The sequence below is a fragment of the Peromyscus californicus genome, unplaced genomic scaffold (assembly GCF_007827085.1).
Source record: "Peromyscus californicus insignis strain IS unplaced genomic scaffold, ASM782708v3 Scaffold_14__1_contigs__length_90479793_seg_2, whole genome shotgun sequence".
Classification (NCBI taxonomy): Eukaryota; Metazoa; Chordata; class Mammalia; order Rodentia; family Cricetidae; genus Peromyscus; species Peromyscus californicus.
Window position 1 is genome coordinate 79624726 of NW_026294436.1, and position 16039 is coordinate 79640764.

At 48.0% G+C, this 16039-nt stretch overlaps 1 protein-coding gene across 1 annotated transcript in view; it reads left to right on the top strand.

Moving 5' to 3' along the window:
* The first annotated feature begins 8930 nt into the window (after window positions 1–8930).
* The window catches only part of Plxna2 (plexin A2), a 199005-nt gene continuing 191896 nt past the window's right edge, over window positions 8931–16039 (top strand). Inside the window, exon 1 of the mRNA XM_052738096.1 lies at window positions 8931–10020. The gene's annotated coding sequence lies outside the window, so the exon portion shown is untranslated. The remainder of the gene's footprint in view (window positions 10021–16039) is intronic.

Genomic DNA, 16039 nt, shown 5'->3' on the forward strand with positions numbered 1-16039 from the left:
CACCCTGTCCTAAATTTACAGCCTGAAGCCAGACTCTGTGCTTTGCACCTGGGTGTCGGGGTATTGATTTATTTAAGCAGGGTATTTATTATTTTCTCATGGGGTGAGGGACTTTACTCTCTGCCAGCCTCCTCGGGGCCAGCACCCACACACACCTCCAAGCCCTGCTCAGCCCCCACCTGTCTGGCTGCCTGGTGATCAGATTCCTCCCCAGCAGTAGCTCAGCACTGCCTCACGGCAGACTGGAAACAGATTCCTGGAGCAGAGTGGAGCCACTCCACCCAGGTCCTGCTGTCTGTCATTTTACTCACACTCAGGTCTCTGGTCCCAGGGAGGGCCTAGCACTGGGTGAGTACTTCAGATATCAGCCAGGAAGGAGGAGCTGTGCGCTAAGAGAGGGGGAGTTGAATGGTCTGTCCCAGAAGAGCTTGCAGTCAGAAACAGAGGCAATTCTTCTATAGTTACTGTCTTTCTTTCTCCCCTAATTAGGAGGAGTGAGAGCTCAGTTCTTCTGGGGTTTGTAGGGCAGGGATGTAATCAAGGTGAAGTCAGGCTTAGCGTTTTGCTCACTGGGCTCCCTGTGGATTCCCACAAAGACAAACTAGCACACTCACTCTAAGGGGTGGGGGTGCCATACATTGCACCCCAATTATCCCATTATTTTGAAAGGCCATGAATGTGGTCTTGTGTGGTGCAAAGGTGACTTAAGCTCCTGGAGATCTGCATGTGTTTGCAACTTCTCTGCCAGGGACAAACAACCCTCCTTGTTAAACACTCACACCCTGTAAGATCTGGGTGAATTGACCTCATTAGTATGATTGTTTATAATAATCACGATAACAATTATAACATGTTCTTTATTGTGATTAGATGACAGTCCTCACCCTCAGTAGAAAAGCAGCTCTGAGGCTTTGTTGGACCCAGGATGAATCTGCTAGAGCCCTCCTGTGGCAGGGCTCTGGATTTCTGCTAGCTGAAGGTTAAGAGAGCATGAGGCCCAGGACTTCCCACTTCCTGAATAACTCCTTCATCTGCATCACAATTTCTTACCTAACTGTGAGCAAAGAAGAAAAAAAGATGAATGTCAGACACCTGGTTCCACATATAGCTATTCCCTGCTACTTATTAACCATGGGGTATTGCTTAATTTTTTTTTTTTCTGAGACAAGGTCTCACGTAGTCCAGGCTGGCCTCAAACTCACTATATAATGAGCATAACCTTGATTTTCTCGTCTTCCTGCCTCCATTCCTGAAGTGCTAGGATTATAGGTATACACTGATATGCTGGTTTATGCAGTACTGGAGATTGAAAGCAGGACTTCGTGTGTGCTAGATATGAACTCTTGCCAACTAAACTACATCTTTTGGCTGCCTGCTATCTGTTCTGCATTTGTAAGGTGGGGTGGAAAGACATGGCCTTGGGATTAGAGTTGTAAGACTCTAAACAATAGAATGGTACTGAGTGGACAATGTAGTACCATGCTGTACTGTAATAATGACAACTGAAAGGATTATATCCTATTAAATGAAGAAGCAAAAAGATGACCACTTCCTCTAGAATCTAAGTTTCCTGTCTCAAAGAAATCTGCTTCGTTGGCTTGTCTTATCTAGCTTTCCCCTGCCCCAGAGGTTCCTGAGGGGCCTACCCATGAGAGCCCTGGATCACAGTTCCCACTGACTGGTGAGAACAGCTGCCACCTAACATGGGCGAGGCACCCAAGGACAGTGACCCCATAATATCCCAGCTGCTGAGGAAGCTGAGCAGGGAAGCACTCCAAAGGTGCAACTCAGTAATTGCCAGTCATGAGGGTCAGGCCTCTGCCTCCTATGCAATCAAAACGTGTTTGCCGAGGGGCAGGGTCTGTACTGACTGGCCACAGGGACTATTACAGCACAGACACACTTCTTGATCCCACAAGGCAAGGTGACTAGTGGGAATCTCTTTGCTTGGTTACATTTCACCAGGAAGAATACTAGAGAAGGAGGAAACTAAAGAACCAGGGGTGGAAAAAGGAAGACAGTGTAGGCAAGCATATGTCAAGGGACATTTTGGGTGAGCCAAGCTGTTTTCCACAGAAAACCAAGCAAGAGAATGAAGTACATTGTAGCAGATGGGAAGCAGTTTACCTCTAGAATTTCAGATTTTAAGACACCACCATGCATTCATGTAACATTTGCCAGTGTGAGAAGTCCATTGACAGTCAGCAACTTGGTTGTTTCTTCTGAATTCCTGCAAGACACACAAGGAAGGAATATTTCTACTTTACAGATGAGGAAATGAAGCGGGCACCAAGAGAGCTATCCTGGGAATATCCGACTGAATGAACAGTTTCTATAGGGGGAAATCTTTTCAGAAAACAAAACCAGAGCACAGGATCCTTCTCAGACTCTGTGCCAGACACACAGCAGCCAAGTCCTAAGTCTTGGCCCTCACCTTCTATGGTCAAAGACCAGGAGGTAGTCCATCCTCCATTCTGCAGCCTCTGACCTGGCATGTAGTCCCAGGGTCCTGTTGGGAGGCTCTAACTGAAGTTGCCCAGGTGTACAGAGAATGCTCTGCTTTCAGAACTGCACTTAGATGAATGGGGGAAAACGAGGGAAGGAGGTTGGGAAAGAGGATGAAATATACAGGGACCATGAACTGTGCTCATGGAAGCTTTAGGGAAAAAAGAAGAGAGAAAGCCCACTGTGTTTGATTTGGAGCTTGAACAAGCTTGCCTCTGTTTCAAGTGCACAGGAAAGTGAGATTTGCAAGGGGAGGAGAGGAGTGGGGCACGGAGAAGTCTTTATGAATGGTGCTGAGAATCCAGAGCAGGTGCCCAGCTCCTATGTTGCCCCTGGCCCTGGGCCCCATTGCCCAGGCAGAGGCCTTCCACTAGAGTGGCCCAGCAGCCTCTCACTTCCATCATGGACTTGGCCTCTCAGATGGATGCCTTTGTTGCCAACAGTATGCATGTGAGGGGGGTGGATGCTGCTACTTCTGCTATGGCTGCCTGACAATGTCTGCAGGGTGAAAGTAAAGTATAGCTTCCTGACATGAAAGGCCCACCCACAGGGATGCCATATTACTGCTGGCTTGGGATCTGAGCAGGAGAAAAATCACACCCATCTCAGGGCAGAGATAGGTCAAATGGGAAGTGGCATGTCAGGTTCAGTTCAGAGAGACAGAAGCAAGACTGAAGACAATCAATGTGCTGCCCAAAGATGACCATCGACACCATCATGCAAGAGCCTACTCACCTTCTCCAAGGTCCACACATAGTTCCTAATCCCAGTCCCCATCCCACTCCAGGCCCCTTGATATACACACACACACACACACACACACACACACACACACACACACACACACTCCAGGCAGCAATCCCATGCTAAACATTGACACTTGCCACCCCCATCTTGCAAAGGAGCAGAATTAATGTAGAAAGCCTGCCAAAGTGTGGCTGGCTTCCAGGACCAAAAATACCTCCTATGATCTAAGGGGCTACCAAATTGGCATCTGTTTGTGGGGCTGAAGCTGCTGCTGTGACAGAGAGGACTCCTATTTTGGAACCATTCTTCCCCTGCATACAGGCTTCCTTGCTAGTGCCTTTCATAGGAATGCTGGTCCCTCCCTGGAACACAGCTTCCTGTTCTCTCTTACTTCTCTCATCATCTCATCTATGCCAGTCATATGTGACAGGGAAAGAGACCTGGGAAGAACAGCAATGTAGACAGGATAAGGCTTCAGGATCACTGTGTGGAGCAGTTAGGTAAGAACCCCTTGGAACTTGCAACAATTTCCAAAGAACATCTTTTATTTGATGGATATTTATTAAATACCTGCCATTTGCCTAAAACTGCATTGGGCTAAAACTGTCCCTCTGGATAGAAATAAGGGAACTAGCCAGTCCCCTCAAGGTCTATTGTGGTGATACATTGTGTATCCTAATAAAATTTGCCTGAAGATCAGAGGACAGAGCCAGCAACTAGATTAAACATAGAGGCCAGGCAGTGGTGGCACACAGCTTTAATCCTAGCACTTGGGAGGCAGAGATCTGTCTGGATCTCTGTGAGTTCAAAGCCACCCTGGAATACATGAAATTAATTCAGTCTAGGAGAGAAACAGAGCCAAGCAGTGGTGGCACAAACCTTTAATCTCAGTACTTGAGATCTCATGTCTTTGCTACCAGTATTTGGGAAGAACACACACCATTAATCCCGGTACTAGGATGGAAGTGATATAGCTGGGCAGAGAAAGGTATATAAGGCATGAGGAGACAGGAACTAAAGTCCTTTTTGGCTGGACTCCTTTTGGCTGAGGACTCAGAGACATTCAGTAGAGGATTCGTGGAGTTAACGAGGTGAGAAGTAGCTGTGACTTGTTCCTTTGTCTCTCTGATCTTTCAGCATTTATCCCAATATCTAGCTCCAGGATTTTTATTATAAGACCATTTAGGATTCATGCAATAGTCTATGATTTGACATCTGCTGGGCAGGATGACAAGGAAACACTAGAAGGCCAGACAGATACAAGAAAATGAGTCCTCAGAGAGGCAGTAAGCAGAACATGGGCGTGTGTAGTCTGTTCATTATTGATGTACTGAAAAATGGAATGCTACTCAGCCATTAAAAAGACTGGAAGCCTCTTGCTTGTGGTAGTCCATGTGTTCAGAGCACTTATGTCAAGTGAGTGAAGCTAGGCACAGAAAGGCTCATGTAAAGGTCTCATAGAAGTAGAAAGTCCTAAGGTGGCTGCCAGAACCTGGGAGGGTGAAGGAGGAGTTGGCTATCAAGTCATAGTTACAGCTGGATGGGAGAGCTAAGCTCCAGAGTCTATAGCATGGTATGGCTACTACAGTTGCAATAATTTATTATGTGTTACAAAATAAATAATAACTGTTTGAGGTGACAATATGCTAATTACTCCAATCTGATCACAACATGTTACATATAGTGAAATGTCACATTGTACCATATAAATATGTACAGTTGTTATGTATCAACTAAAATTATAAATGTTCTGATTTACAATTTTAGTTATGTACAATATATAGTTCTATGGAAGGAAGAAATGTAATAAAGTTGTTTTTTTGTTTTGGGTTTTTGTTTGTTTGTTTGTTTGGGTTTTTCAAGACAAGATTTCTCTGCGTAACGGCTCTGGTTGTCCTTGAACTCACTTTGTAGACTAAGCTGGCCTTGAACTCACAGAGATCTGCCTGCTTCTGCCTCCTGAGTGCTGGGATTAAAGGTGTGTGCTAGCATGGGGTGGTGGTGTGGCCAAATGGATGATGGTCAAGATAGGTCACCTTAGCCCTTTAAAGGCTTGAGGCTGAGGACATTACTGTCACCTGTAAAAGTCAGGAACCTAAAGTGATTATCTTAATTCTTTTTTATTGAAATTTTTTTCATACAAAATATATTCTGATTACAGTTTCCCCTTCCCCAACTCCTATTAGATCCTTTCCAACTCCCCACCTCCAGAAAACAAAAAACAGACAAACAAAACCCAGAATTAAAAAAAAAAAAGAAACACACATACACACACATACACACAACAAACAAACCCATTAAAACATAAAATAGAACACATGATATAAAAGTAAAAGATTGGTAAGACAAAACAAATTGAGTTCCTTTTGTGTTGGCCATCTACTGCTGGACATGGGGCGTATGGTCAGTATACCGTGAGGCTCCATAGAGAAATCTAATTTTTCCTTTGCAAGTGATGTCAATTAGAGATAGCTTCTTAAGGTTAGGGATGGGAATGCATGTCTGCTTTCCCCTCTCCACATTAGTACCCCATCTGGCTTGAACCTATGCAGGCCCTGTGCATGCTACCACAGTCTCTGTGAGTCAATATGTGCTCAGGTCCTTTGGTGTCACCATCCCCTCGGACTCCTACAATCTTTCTACCTTCTCTTCTGCACCCTGAGCCCTGAGGAAAGGGGTGTGATGAAACATCTCATTTAGGACTGTGTTCCAAGATGTCTCCTTCTCTGCACACTGTCTAGTTGTAGGTCTCAGTGTTGGCTCCCATCTACTGCAGAAGGAAGCTTCTCTGATGATGGCTGAAGGAGGCACTGATCTATGGGTATAACAGAGTGTCATTAGGGGTAATTTTATTATTATGTTTCTTGAGAAGAACAAATAGTATTTGGTTTTCACCTAGACCCATGGCCTATCTTGTCTCAGGTTCTTGGCCACCAGAGCAGCGTCAGGAATGGGTTCTACTGATTATCTTAATTCTTAAAGTATAACTGTGTGCTTAACTAATGTTGTGTAACAGTTTGCTCCAAGATAAAAAGCATTCCATCCTTCAGGAAGCTCTTTAAGAAGGAAGGTAAACAAATCAAAATAGCTTCAGGAAGTCCCTGAAAGTGACCAGATTCACCAGGTTCCTCCCTGTCAGAGCAAGCAATGAAAGCTGAGAGCTTGCTTGCCTCAGATGAAAGAAACTGAGCTACAAAGAAGACTCAAAGACTCTGAGGCTAAATCAACTGCCTGGAAGAAACAAAAAACAGCCGAAATGCCTGGAAGAGGTTTAAACCAAAGTTACTTGGAAAGGACACCCTCCAACCTGTTGAGCTGCCTGCAGGCAGTGCAGTGTGTTCCAGGATTCCCAGTTTTTGCGAGCTGTCACCAATATGGGGGTAGAACTTGGTGATGCAGTCATCTTTGAGTCATTTCTGCTCCTGTAAGTAACCCCTCTCCCATATTCCTGTAAGTAACCCCAATAAAACCAACTGGTTCGCAAAGTTGGACTTTGGTGGTTCCATACTTTGGCCTGTCATGAGATCCCTATCTGGGTGAGTAGACATGTGTGTTGCATCCCTTACCAGGAGAAGTATTGTCACACAACTAATGATAAGTATCAATTCTTTAAACACCATCACATCTGGTTTTGACATTCTAGCTCCCTGGAGATTTCAAGTTGAAATCCCAAATAGAGATGGAGAGCTGAGGCCTAGGGAAGACAAGAGTGCTCCATCCAAGCACCTCCTAGATCAGGCTTCTGTGATCACACCCTGTACTGGCTCAATTTCAAATGCTTCTCAGTGGTATTGTGGGAGTAGGGTGGCATCATGTCACCCTGCGTGCAGTGTGATCTGTCTGTAGGTGTTCTTTCTCCCACCCTCTTTCTCTCCCTTTATTCATGACAGGTAGGACACGTATGGGGAGTGGAGAACAGGATGGTATGTGTGGAGGAGTCACTTTCATTTAATGTGCCCTCATTCTTCATTTAAGGGTTTATTTCTGGATCACAGGGGGTGAGGATTTGTATCTGAAATTATTTAAATTGTATTGTAATCATCTCAAGATGAGATTAAATTGAGGCATTAAGAAGAAACAGAGATAAGACACCCCTACCCCCTGAACATACAGTTATGTAGCATTTGGTTTAGAATTAAAGGGCCCTGATATTCAACTGAGAGCCTTATTGGTTAGTTACCTCAGTCCTACTAAGGATGGTCTCATGTGTAGCTGGTCAGACTGATGCTCCTCTCATTAAACACATGCCAAACGTGTACCAGAGTCTGAGTGTCTTCTTTTAATCTTCCTTAACAATTGTGCCTTAAATCTAGTGTACTTAGAAATAAGAGTGCTGTGGGATAATCCTTCTGTATGCTGTGAGTATATATTACTCTCACTGGTTAATAATAAAGCTGATTGGCCTATAGCAAGACAGGATAAAGTTAGGTGGGACAATCAAACTAAGGACTTGGATGAAGCAGGGCAGAGTCCAGGAAATGCCAGCCAGCCACTGAGCAAGTAGGATGCGTAAAAAATGAAGTAACAAGCCATAAGCCACGTGGCAAAGCATAAATAGAAATATGGGGTTAATTTAAGTGTAAGAGTTAGCTAGTAACAAACCTGAGCTATCAACTGAGCATTTGTAATTCATATTCAACCTCTGAGTCAGTTATTTGGGACAGGAAATGTCCATTTACATAAGAGGATAACACAATTGTTTAGATAGGGAGATAAGACCCACTTATATACAGACTTAATAATATAGGAAGAATAAATGTGAGAATCACCTGGAGTATTAACAAAAATAAATGCTACATAAGTTCAAAGGACAAGATGGGTGTACATTGCAGAATTCAGATTCTTTGTGGCTCCAATGGACAAAATCAGCAATAGCCAGTGATACTTACTAGACACAAATTTAAACCAATTAATTAATTAATAGAAGACCTTTTAAATGAGCTAACCAGATTTTTTTTAAGAATAGCTAACTGAGCCAGGCATGGTATGGTGGCACATACCTTTGATGAGAGGCAGAGGCAAACAGATCTCTATAGTTCGAGACAGACGGTGATACATTGTGAAACCCTATCTCAAAGAATACTCCCCCCCCAAAAAAAAAAGCTAAATGAGGCCTACATTCAATAATCCAGTGTCTCTGAGATAGTTGATGAGAGTTATTTCCTTTCTCTTTCTTTTTTAAGGCCCTGCTATTGAGAATTTCAGCCAACAAAACAGTTGGTTTCAGAGGCAATGATCCCACATCCTCTTTTCTTTTTATACCACTGAAAAGTGTGGCCACGAGAGGGCAGTAGGGGACGTTTTCAGACACTTGGACGTGTTTAGTAAACTCTGTGTGCTCAATCTCCAGCAAGGAAATGGAAGACCCTGAGACCATGCTGGGGTCTAGACCGTGCTAGCTTGCTCAGGCCCTCATGCGAAAGCTGTGGCCACTGCTGCAAATACAGTCTACGAGACAAGGAATCGAGACCGCGAGGGCACCAAAGCACCCCGGGATTGAAAATCCTCTCTTCTGAGGTTGTTAAAGTTGCCTTAACCTCTTAGCCACCATCCCCTGCCTCCATTAAGAGGTGGGCTTGCGGGTCTAGATAATGCAAACGATGCTGCTCCTCCAGTCTCCACAGCACCTATCAGACTCAGGTGTCAATGGAGCAGGAAACCGGAGACGCAAAGCCAGGCTCCTCTTCGCATTGTAGAAATAATAATTATCAACAACTTCAAACCTCTTTTGACAGCTCGCTGGCTTTCTGGAATTTATAAGGAGGAGAAATTTGCTCCTCCGAAATCCGAGACCCTATCTCAACCCCATCAGCAAGACAGGTCCCTCCGAACTCACCCCTAGCTCACAAGTGAAGAGGGAGGTGGCTAGGCTGTGTTCGGTGACAGGTGATGCCACGCGAGGGGATGGGTTGCCCTCGTCACTCTGAACCCCTCCCGAGGCCGAGCCAGCTGGCTCACCAGGCCCCAACCTGAGTCCCCAGACCCTGGAAGCACCTTTCTGCTCCCCTGGCTACTGACAGTGTCCGCTAAGCGAGGCGAAAGCCCAGAGCACTGTAGCTCAGCCGGGTTCTTGAGTGGACAGGCTGGGGGATTCGTCTGCGCGGGCGGGGCGCGTGGGCGGGGAGGGGGTTAACACGGCCTCTATGATAATGAGCTGCGCGGTAATATAGGAGGCCGGCTGAGGGCGCCGCCACCGGAGCCGAGCCTAGCCGCGCCGCGCGCAGCACTGTCCGCGCAGAGCTGAGCGGGGGCGGCGGGCGCAGCTGCTGGGATCCTTCAGCCGAGGACTAGCGATCAGATCCGGTGGACTCGTGAGCCGCGGGGCTGCGGGGAGCGTACGGCCCGGTCGCAGACAGAGCTGGCAGCCGTTCCCGGAGAAAATGGGGCCGAGCGGGCCGGGAGCAGAAGGGAAGGAAGCGCGGGATCGCTGATGTCAGAGCAGCCCGGAAAGTCGCGCCGGGGAAACCTGAAGACAGCCGGCTTTGCGCCTCCCCGGAGGGACCCTGCCGGACCCCACGCCCCTTCGCGTCCGGGTCCCTGGGCGCAGGCGACCGGGGCGAAGACGCGCGGACCTAATCGGGGGCCACCACAGGAATACAGGCAGGCGGCCGGCGCGGGCCGTGGATTTTAATGGTCTTGGGTCGCATGTGGACCTGGCTGTCCGTCTGACTCGGGTCAGGCAGGGACTGGGCGCGCGCTGCCCTGGGCAGCCGCCAGCCGAGTCAGACGAAGCGGAGACGCAAGGACAGACAGACGCCGCCGAGCTGGGTAAGCGGAGCCTTCCGCCCTCTCCCTGAGCGCGCGCCCGCGGCGGCTTCTTCGGCGCAGCCTCCCCAGGTCCCCTTGGGGTCCCGGCCCCGGCCACGGCTAGGCTGTGGCGGCGAGTCTCCGCGCGTGATCCGCCACTTTCGCAGCTATGGTCTCTTGCTCGGGCTTCCGGGCCATCGACTCCGGAGGCTCCGGTGGTTCTGGCGCTCCGTGGCGCGCTTGCAACGCGCACCTGCCGGCGGTCTGCAGCTCTGGGGAGCGCCCGGGTGGTGAGGTTGTCCCATGGTTGGAGCCCAGAGAGGGCCTCTGTAGAATTAGCGAGATAGCCTGGGGCGACTGTGGCCAGAGGCCGGTTAGGGGGCGTTCACCCGGCGCTGTGGTCCCGGGTGGCCGCTGGCGGTTCCAGTGGTTCAGTGGACTGGGAATCGGGAAGGAGAAGGCATCGTTTGCGCGGGTTCCGGGAAGCCTTGAGAGCGGTTTGGAAGCACTGTGGTTATGTTCCTGCCCCCATCCCCCATGGCATAGTGCCCAGCTGGGGCCCGGCCCCCTTGGTTTGAAGTGGGAGTTTGTCCAGAGTCCAAGAGGCTCCTTAAAGCTCATTTCCCTCTGTGTACTCTTTTTTGCCCCACCTCACGAAGTGATAGGGTCTTAGAAAATTCTAGCTTCTTTTACTCACAGGTAGTCTTCATAAATGTTCATCTTGATCTGAATGGTCAAAAAGAGTCCCCTGAAACTGTCATTCAGGGACCTCAAAAATGTCCACCTGTTTAACATGACCCTTGCCCTAGGAGGAGCTACCTCTTCAAACAGCTCAGGCAGAGATAAGAGGGAGAGGAGAGGGTTTGGGGGGGACGACTTGGGATACCAGGTCAATCACCACAGTCTGAAAAGGAGAGCTCATAGTTGTTGAGGGCAAGAATGTTCAGTTCTGTAGAGAACCAAGACCATAGACAACATAGCTCCCTAGCCACCCATATGCAGAACAGACAGAGGTGGGTGGGTTTGGGGAGTGGGGCTACCAGATGTCTTCTGATGGCTCATCTGTGGAGGATTAGACATTTTGAGACACGTCCATCCTTGCAGCAGACCAGGTCTATACAGTCGACTATCTGGGCTGGACCACTTTCAAGGTAGGACTGGGCTGGCCACTTTCAAGAGAACTGGAGTCAGGTTCAGCTCTCTGACATTCCATACAATAGCAGGCCTGTCATACTGAGCCTCTTTCCAGATCTTGAAACTTCACTCTTCCCTCTGGACCAGCTCTGAATGTTGGGGCCTTCCAGTGAGCACCAGTATCCCCAGAAGAGCTTAGCCCTGGCTGGAGGAATTCAGCTGTTCCTAATTGAAATGCACAACTATTTGTGCAATCACCCCAGAAAGCTCCTAGAGTTGCCAGCAGCCCTCTGTCCTCTGACCTCCAGGCAGGAAGATAGAAGAATTCATTAACTTCTCTTCTCACAGAGCATCGTTGGGAGTAATTACCTGTGATCTCTGCTGGGGGGCTAGGGGTGGAAAATTGAGAGAGGGCAGGGAACCAAGGAGGCAGAGTGGAATCTGTCCCATACCCCAGGAGGTTGTTTCCCTGTCTGTCGTCTACCTGTCATCATCTCTCTTAGTGCTAGGCCCCCACCCATCCCGCAACTTGCCTCTGCTGCCACTAGCTAGTATTACCTAAAGAATACCTAAAGAACCTGTCTCCTCATTCTCACAGTTAATCCTGTCCAGAAACCTGTTGATAAAGGAGGGGCTATAAAGATGGATTGCCCTCTCTATTCTCTTACTGTCCTAAGAAAACTGCATTAGGATGGGGGCAAATAGTCTTGAAAAGCAATTAAAAGGACGTGGCTTTTGGCCCATGTACAGGGAAGACTCTGCTGAAGAGCGCTAAGCCCTGAAGTGACAAAGTCTTCGATGGTTTCCAGGTACTACAGCCTGGCAAGGAAGTCTCAGCTGCACCCTTTTCATTGGCAGGGCATAGGGACAGGGGACCCTCACACTCTGGATCCAAGCAGGGGTGAAGAGCTGTTTACCTTATGGCCTAAGTCTAAAGGAAGAACAGACAGTGATATCATATGACTATTGCTCAAAGCCATACCATCCCAGGAAATGCTGGTCCCTGTCAGAGCAGCTCTGAATGTTGTCTCCCCGTCTCCAGACTGCCAATGAAGGATTGCCCTCCAACATTCTTGACCAAGAGAAGTTGCAGATGTGGTAGATGCTTAAGTTCAGCATCTGTTTTGCAGGAGTTCTATGTTCAAAATAAGGTTAAGAAGCCTCAAAGAACAATCTCTACTAGGCCCCTCTCCCAGGCCTATTACAAATACTCCTGATAATTCAGGTAATCTTTATTTCATGGGCATGTTACAAGGAAACACAGGAGCAGGAGGAGAAACCAGTGACATGCTTAAATATACAGGACAGCAGCTGGCAGGAGCTCCAAGCTTGCCAGCGCAGGCAATCTGAAATATTTGTGGTGCTGGAGTCATCACTGTTTGTAGAGCTGTATGGTTTCTGTTCTACCTTGCTTTCTGATTGCCTCTGTAAGATACAGGATTTGGTGTGGGGGAGGCAATTCCTGTTTCCAGACCCCTCTCCCCAACTGTCTTCCTGCATTGCTACACAGCTGTCTCTGCACAGAAAGACTAGGGTACAATATACTTCTGTCCATCATAGCAAATGGAGAGGCAAGGAGCACAGAGCCAACCCCCCTCCCAACCCCATGCAGATCATAAAGAGACAGGAGCATTGTGTTACAGTCTGTTAGCTAGAATAATCCAGGACTGCCCACAGGGAAGCAAGAGAAGCAGGCTTTGAGGTGCTGGATGGAGTTTTTACAGCTCATATGTACAGCACCCCAACACCACCCCTTCCCCCTCGACTGCCCCTCCCCCAGGGCTGTCTGTTATCAATTCATTCTATGTGAGTGTTCTGTCTCTCCCCATCGCATATGCTCAGTTCAAACAATGATGAATGGAACTGATTCCCTTATGGGAAACAGTTTTTTCACATAGTTACAAAGATTTCATGCCTGATTAGAGTAAATGAGGGGTGGGTGTGCCATCCCCTGCTTTTTTTGTCATTTCTAAAGGTGAACCCCCATGGAGAGAAAAAGAAAGGCAGTTCCTCCAGGGGTCAAACAGCTGGTCCCAAGGCGCCTGTGGGGGATGGCTGATCTGAAGGGGCCACTCTCTCTCCTCTGCTCAGCCCCCAAACTCTTTTGGGCTCTATTCCCTGGCATCTGGGCATATGGAACCTCAATGCAACTTTACACTGCTCCATCTTGAATTGGAAAGCAGGAATAGAGGTGTGAATATTCTTTGTTGGAGATCAGGGTCCCTATGGAGTTCAAGTATAAAGTGGCAGAAGGGAGGGAGGGTGGTAAGAAAATAGCTTACAACTGAGCTCTTCCAGAAAGTTCCCTGCTTCAGCAGTGGTTAACCATTAACCTGACTTGGTCTGGCCATGTGCCTCATCTGGGTGGCAGGATATCTCTGGGAAACCCTGAGAACCAGCAGGTGTTCTCCAGATGTCTGTCTTCTCCCAGCAGAATGGTTGGGGTTACCCCTCCCTGCTGTCTTCCTACAGCCCCTGGCGCAGTACCTGCCCCACCTGCTCATGCTTTCCTTCTTCAAGCACTCCCCTCTCCTTTATCTGTCCCTTAGCCCAAGCTGTGCAAGCTGCTCACATGGCAGGGCGCAGTCAGAGACTGAGAAGCAGGCAAGGGCTGGGCAAACTGATAAGGAGGACTGGCTTCACACAGGACTCCAAGCAAATTGGGCACAGATAGCTTTGGAAGTATAGATCAACTCATTAGGCCAGAGTTTGCTTGGAAATGGGGGTAGCAGAAGGTGGAAGAGGAAATTTGGACAAAACCTCTTGTTCTTCCTACCGAAGCATGGTTCACTAAGAGATTCTGAATGCCTCTGACCTGTAGTGCTGTTTTTGGAAACCTGAGGTTAAGCCACTTGATAGGAGGTCTTTCCAAAGCACGTGGCCCCTCAGAGCTGCCTTGCTGAAGTCCAGAGAAAAGCAGGAGGAGGATGGAAAGTGCAGCTCAAGACACAGGCATGAAGGCTCACGTGCGGTGATAATAGAAGTCAGGATGTAGACAGGGTTTCAGATAAACAGAGAGACAGGAGACAGAGGGAAGATAATGATAGAGACTGACAGTGTACTGAGATGGGAGAGCCAAGAACCTGAGCTGAGAGCCAACTACTGAGCCTCAGGCATAGGCTCCTTCAGTGGGCTCAGAGAATGAGGCTCTGGGCTCCAGGAAGGAGAAGTAGCAGGTTATCTCCACTAGAGGGAACTCTTGAAAACCACACTTGTCCTGAAACACTGGCTTTTGTGTTGTTGTTTTTTTTTTGGGGGGGGGGGGGGGCGTGTATTTTAGAAACTCCCAACCATCACTACCCAGAGACTACAACTGGAATGGCAGAGGGCAGAACTGGAACTTTTCACCGCTGTTTGGCACAGAGGGGTGGGGTCAAGAGAGAAAAGGCCAAGGGGTAAGGGTGGGCTTCATTAAGCAGTGTTTACCAGGCTTGCAGGGAAAGCTAACCTCATAGGAGGGGTGTGTGTGTGTGTGTGTGTGTGTGTGTGTGTGTGTGTGTGTGTGTGTGTGTGTGTGTGTGTGTGTGTGTGTATGTGTGTGTGTGTGACTATAAGAGGCCAGCCCCATAGGATTTGTCTGAGTGAAGGGGGTAAGAAAGGCTTGACCCACACAGTTCATGTCTGGGTGGCCAGGGGAAGGAGTGTATGCTCAAAACAGCAGGCGATCCAGTCCTGGCTGCCTCACTGAGAGTGTCTTTCCTTTTTTTTTTTATCAGCAAGTAAAGTTTTGGCCCATCCCCAAGTTCCTGTCACAGGCCTTCCCTTCTTCTCACTCCCTGACGTGGATTTCTAGCCAGTCTCAGCAGTGGCAACACTGCTCTGGAGGAGACTTTTTTAAAAAGACCTTTCAGGAACTAAACGCATGTCAGTGTTGTATCACTGACTTAATCTTTGTCTTCGTATTCTCCCTGGGAGCCTGTCTCTGAATTCTAATTCCCCCTTTCATTTCAACAGAGGACAATATTGAGAGAGAACACGCACAGAGCGCAGAGGCTTCTCTCATCCACTGAGATAATAACTGTCCAACAGAGGATAGAAAAATATTGAATTTTGGGGATGGTCAGGGAACCAGAGATCAGTGTCTCTCCAGATCTGATACCATCCCCTGATATTTAATCTCAGCTTCCCTCTGGCTCAAACTTACCTAGGGTCAAGAGTGGAGGGGAGAGAGGACAGAGGAAAGAAAGAAGCAAAATAATATAAATGTGTTGTGTTATGAAAGCTTAATCCTGCTTTTCCTTGCCTCAAATTACTTTCAGGATGAGAGAAAAGGCAGTAAGTTCAACTTGTCTTTCAGAAGAGAGGTAGGGAGGGGCCCTGGGGCACAGACTGAATATATGTTAAGTGACTGTCTCCCCTCTATGACCCCCAACATGTACACACAAACAGAGAGAGAGAGACAGAGAGAGAGACAGAGAGAGAGAGAGAGAGAGAGAGAGAGAGAGAGAGAGAGAGAGAGAGAGAGAGAGAGAACTACACCCCCCAGAGGCTCTGTGAGCCTTGAGCATCAAGCCTTCTGGCAGACCTACTTCTGCCCTTCTCTACCCTCTGTGAGGACTCAGACTCACAGACTTTCTGTTTTATGTTTAGATAGTCTACCTTGCAGCTTTGGTTTTTCCTTTGGGTGTTAAGAGAACATTACTTGAGTTGTGGAGCTGCTGTTTCTGCCCCTTATGGTGAACCACACAGATGCTGAAAGCAGGAATTGGAATCCATTCGGGTTTAAATAGATAGAGATCGATCACTTGTGTACTGCCAAGAGTGTGGTAACTCACAGCCCAAGGATAGAAGAGCAAACGCTTCTACCTTCAAGGAACCACAACCACAGCATCTGGAGCTGTGGGAGAGAACTGCACAAGCCACATACCCCCAGGCACCAGTCAGAGATGGCAGGGCGGGGGTTCAG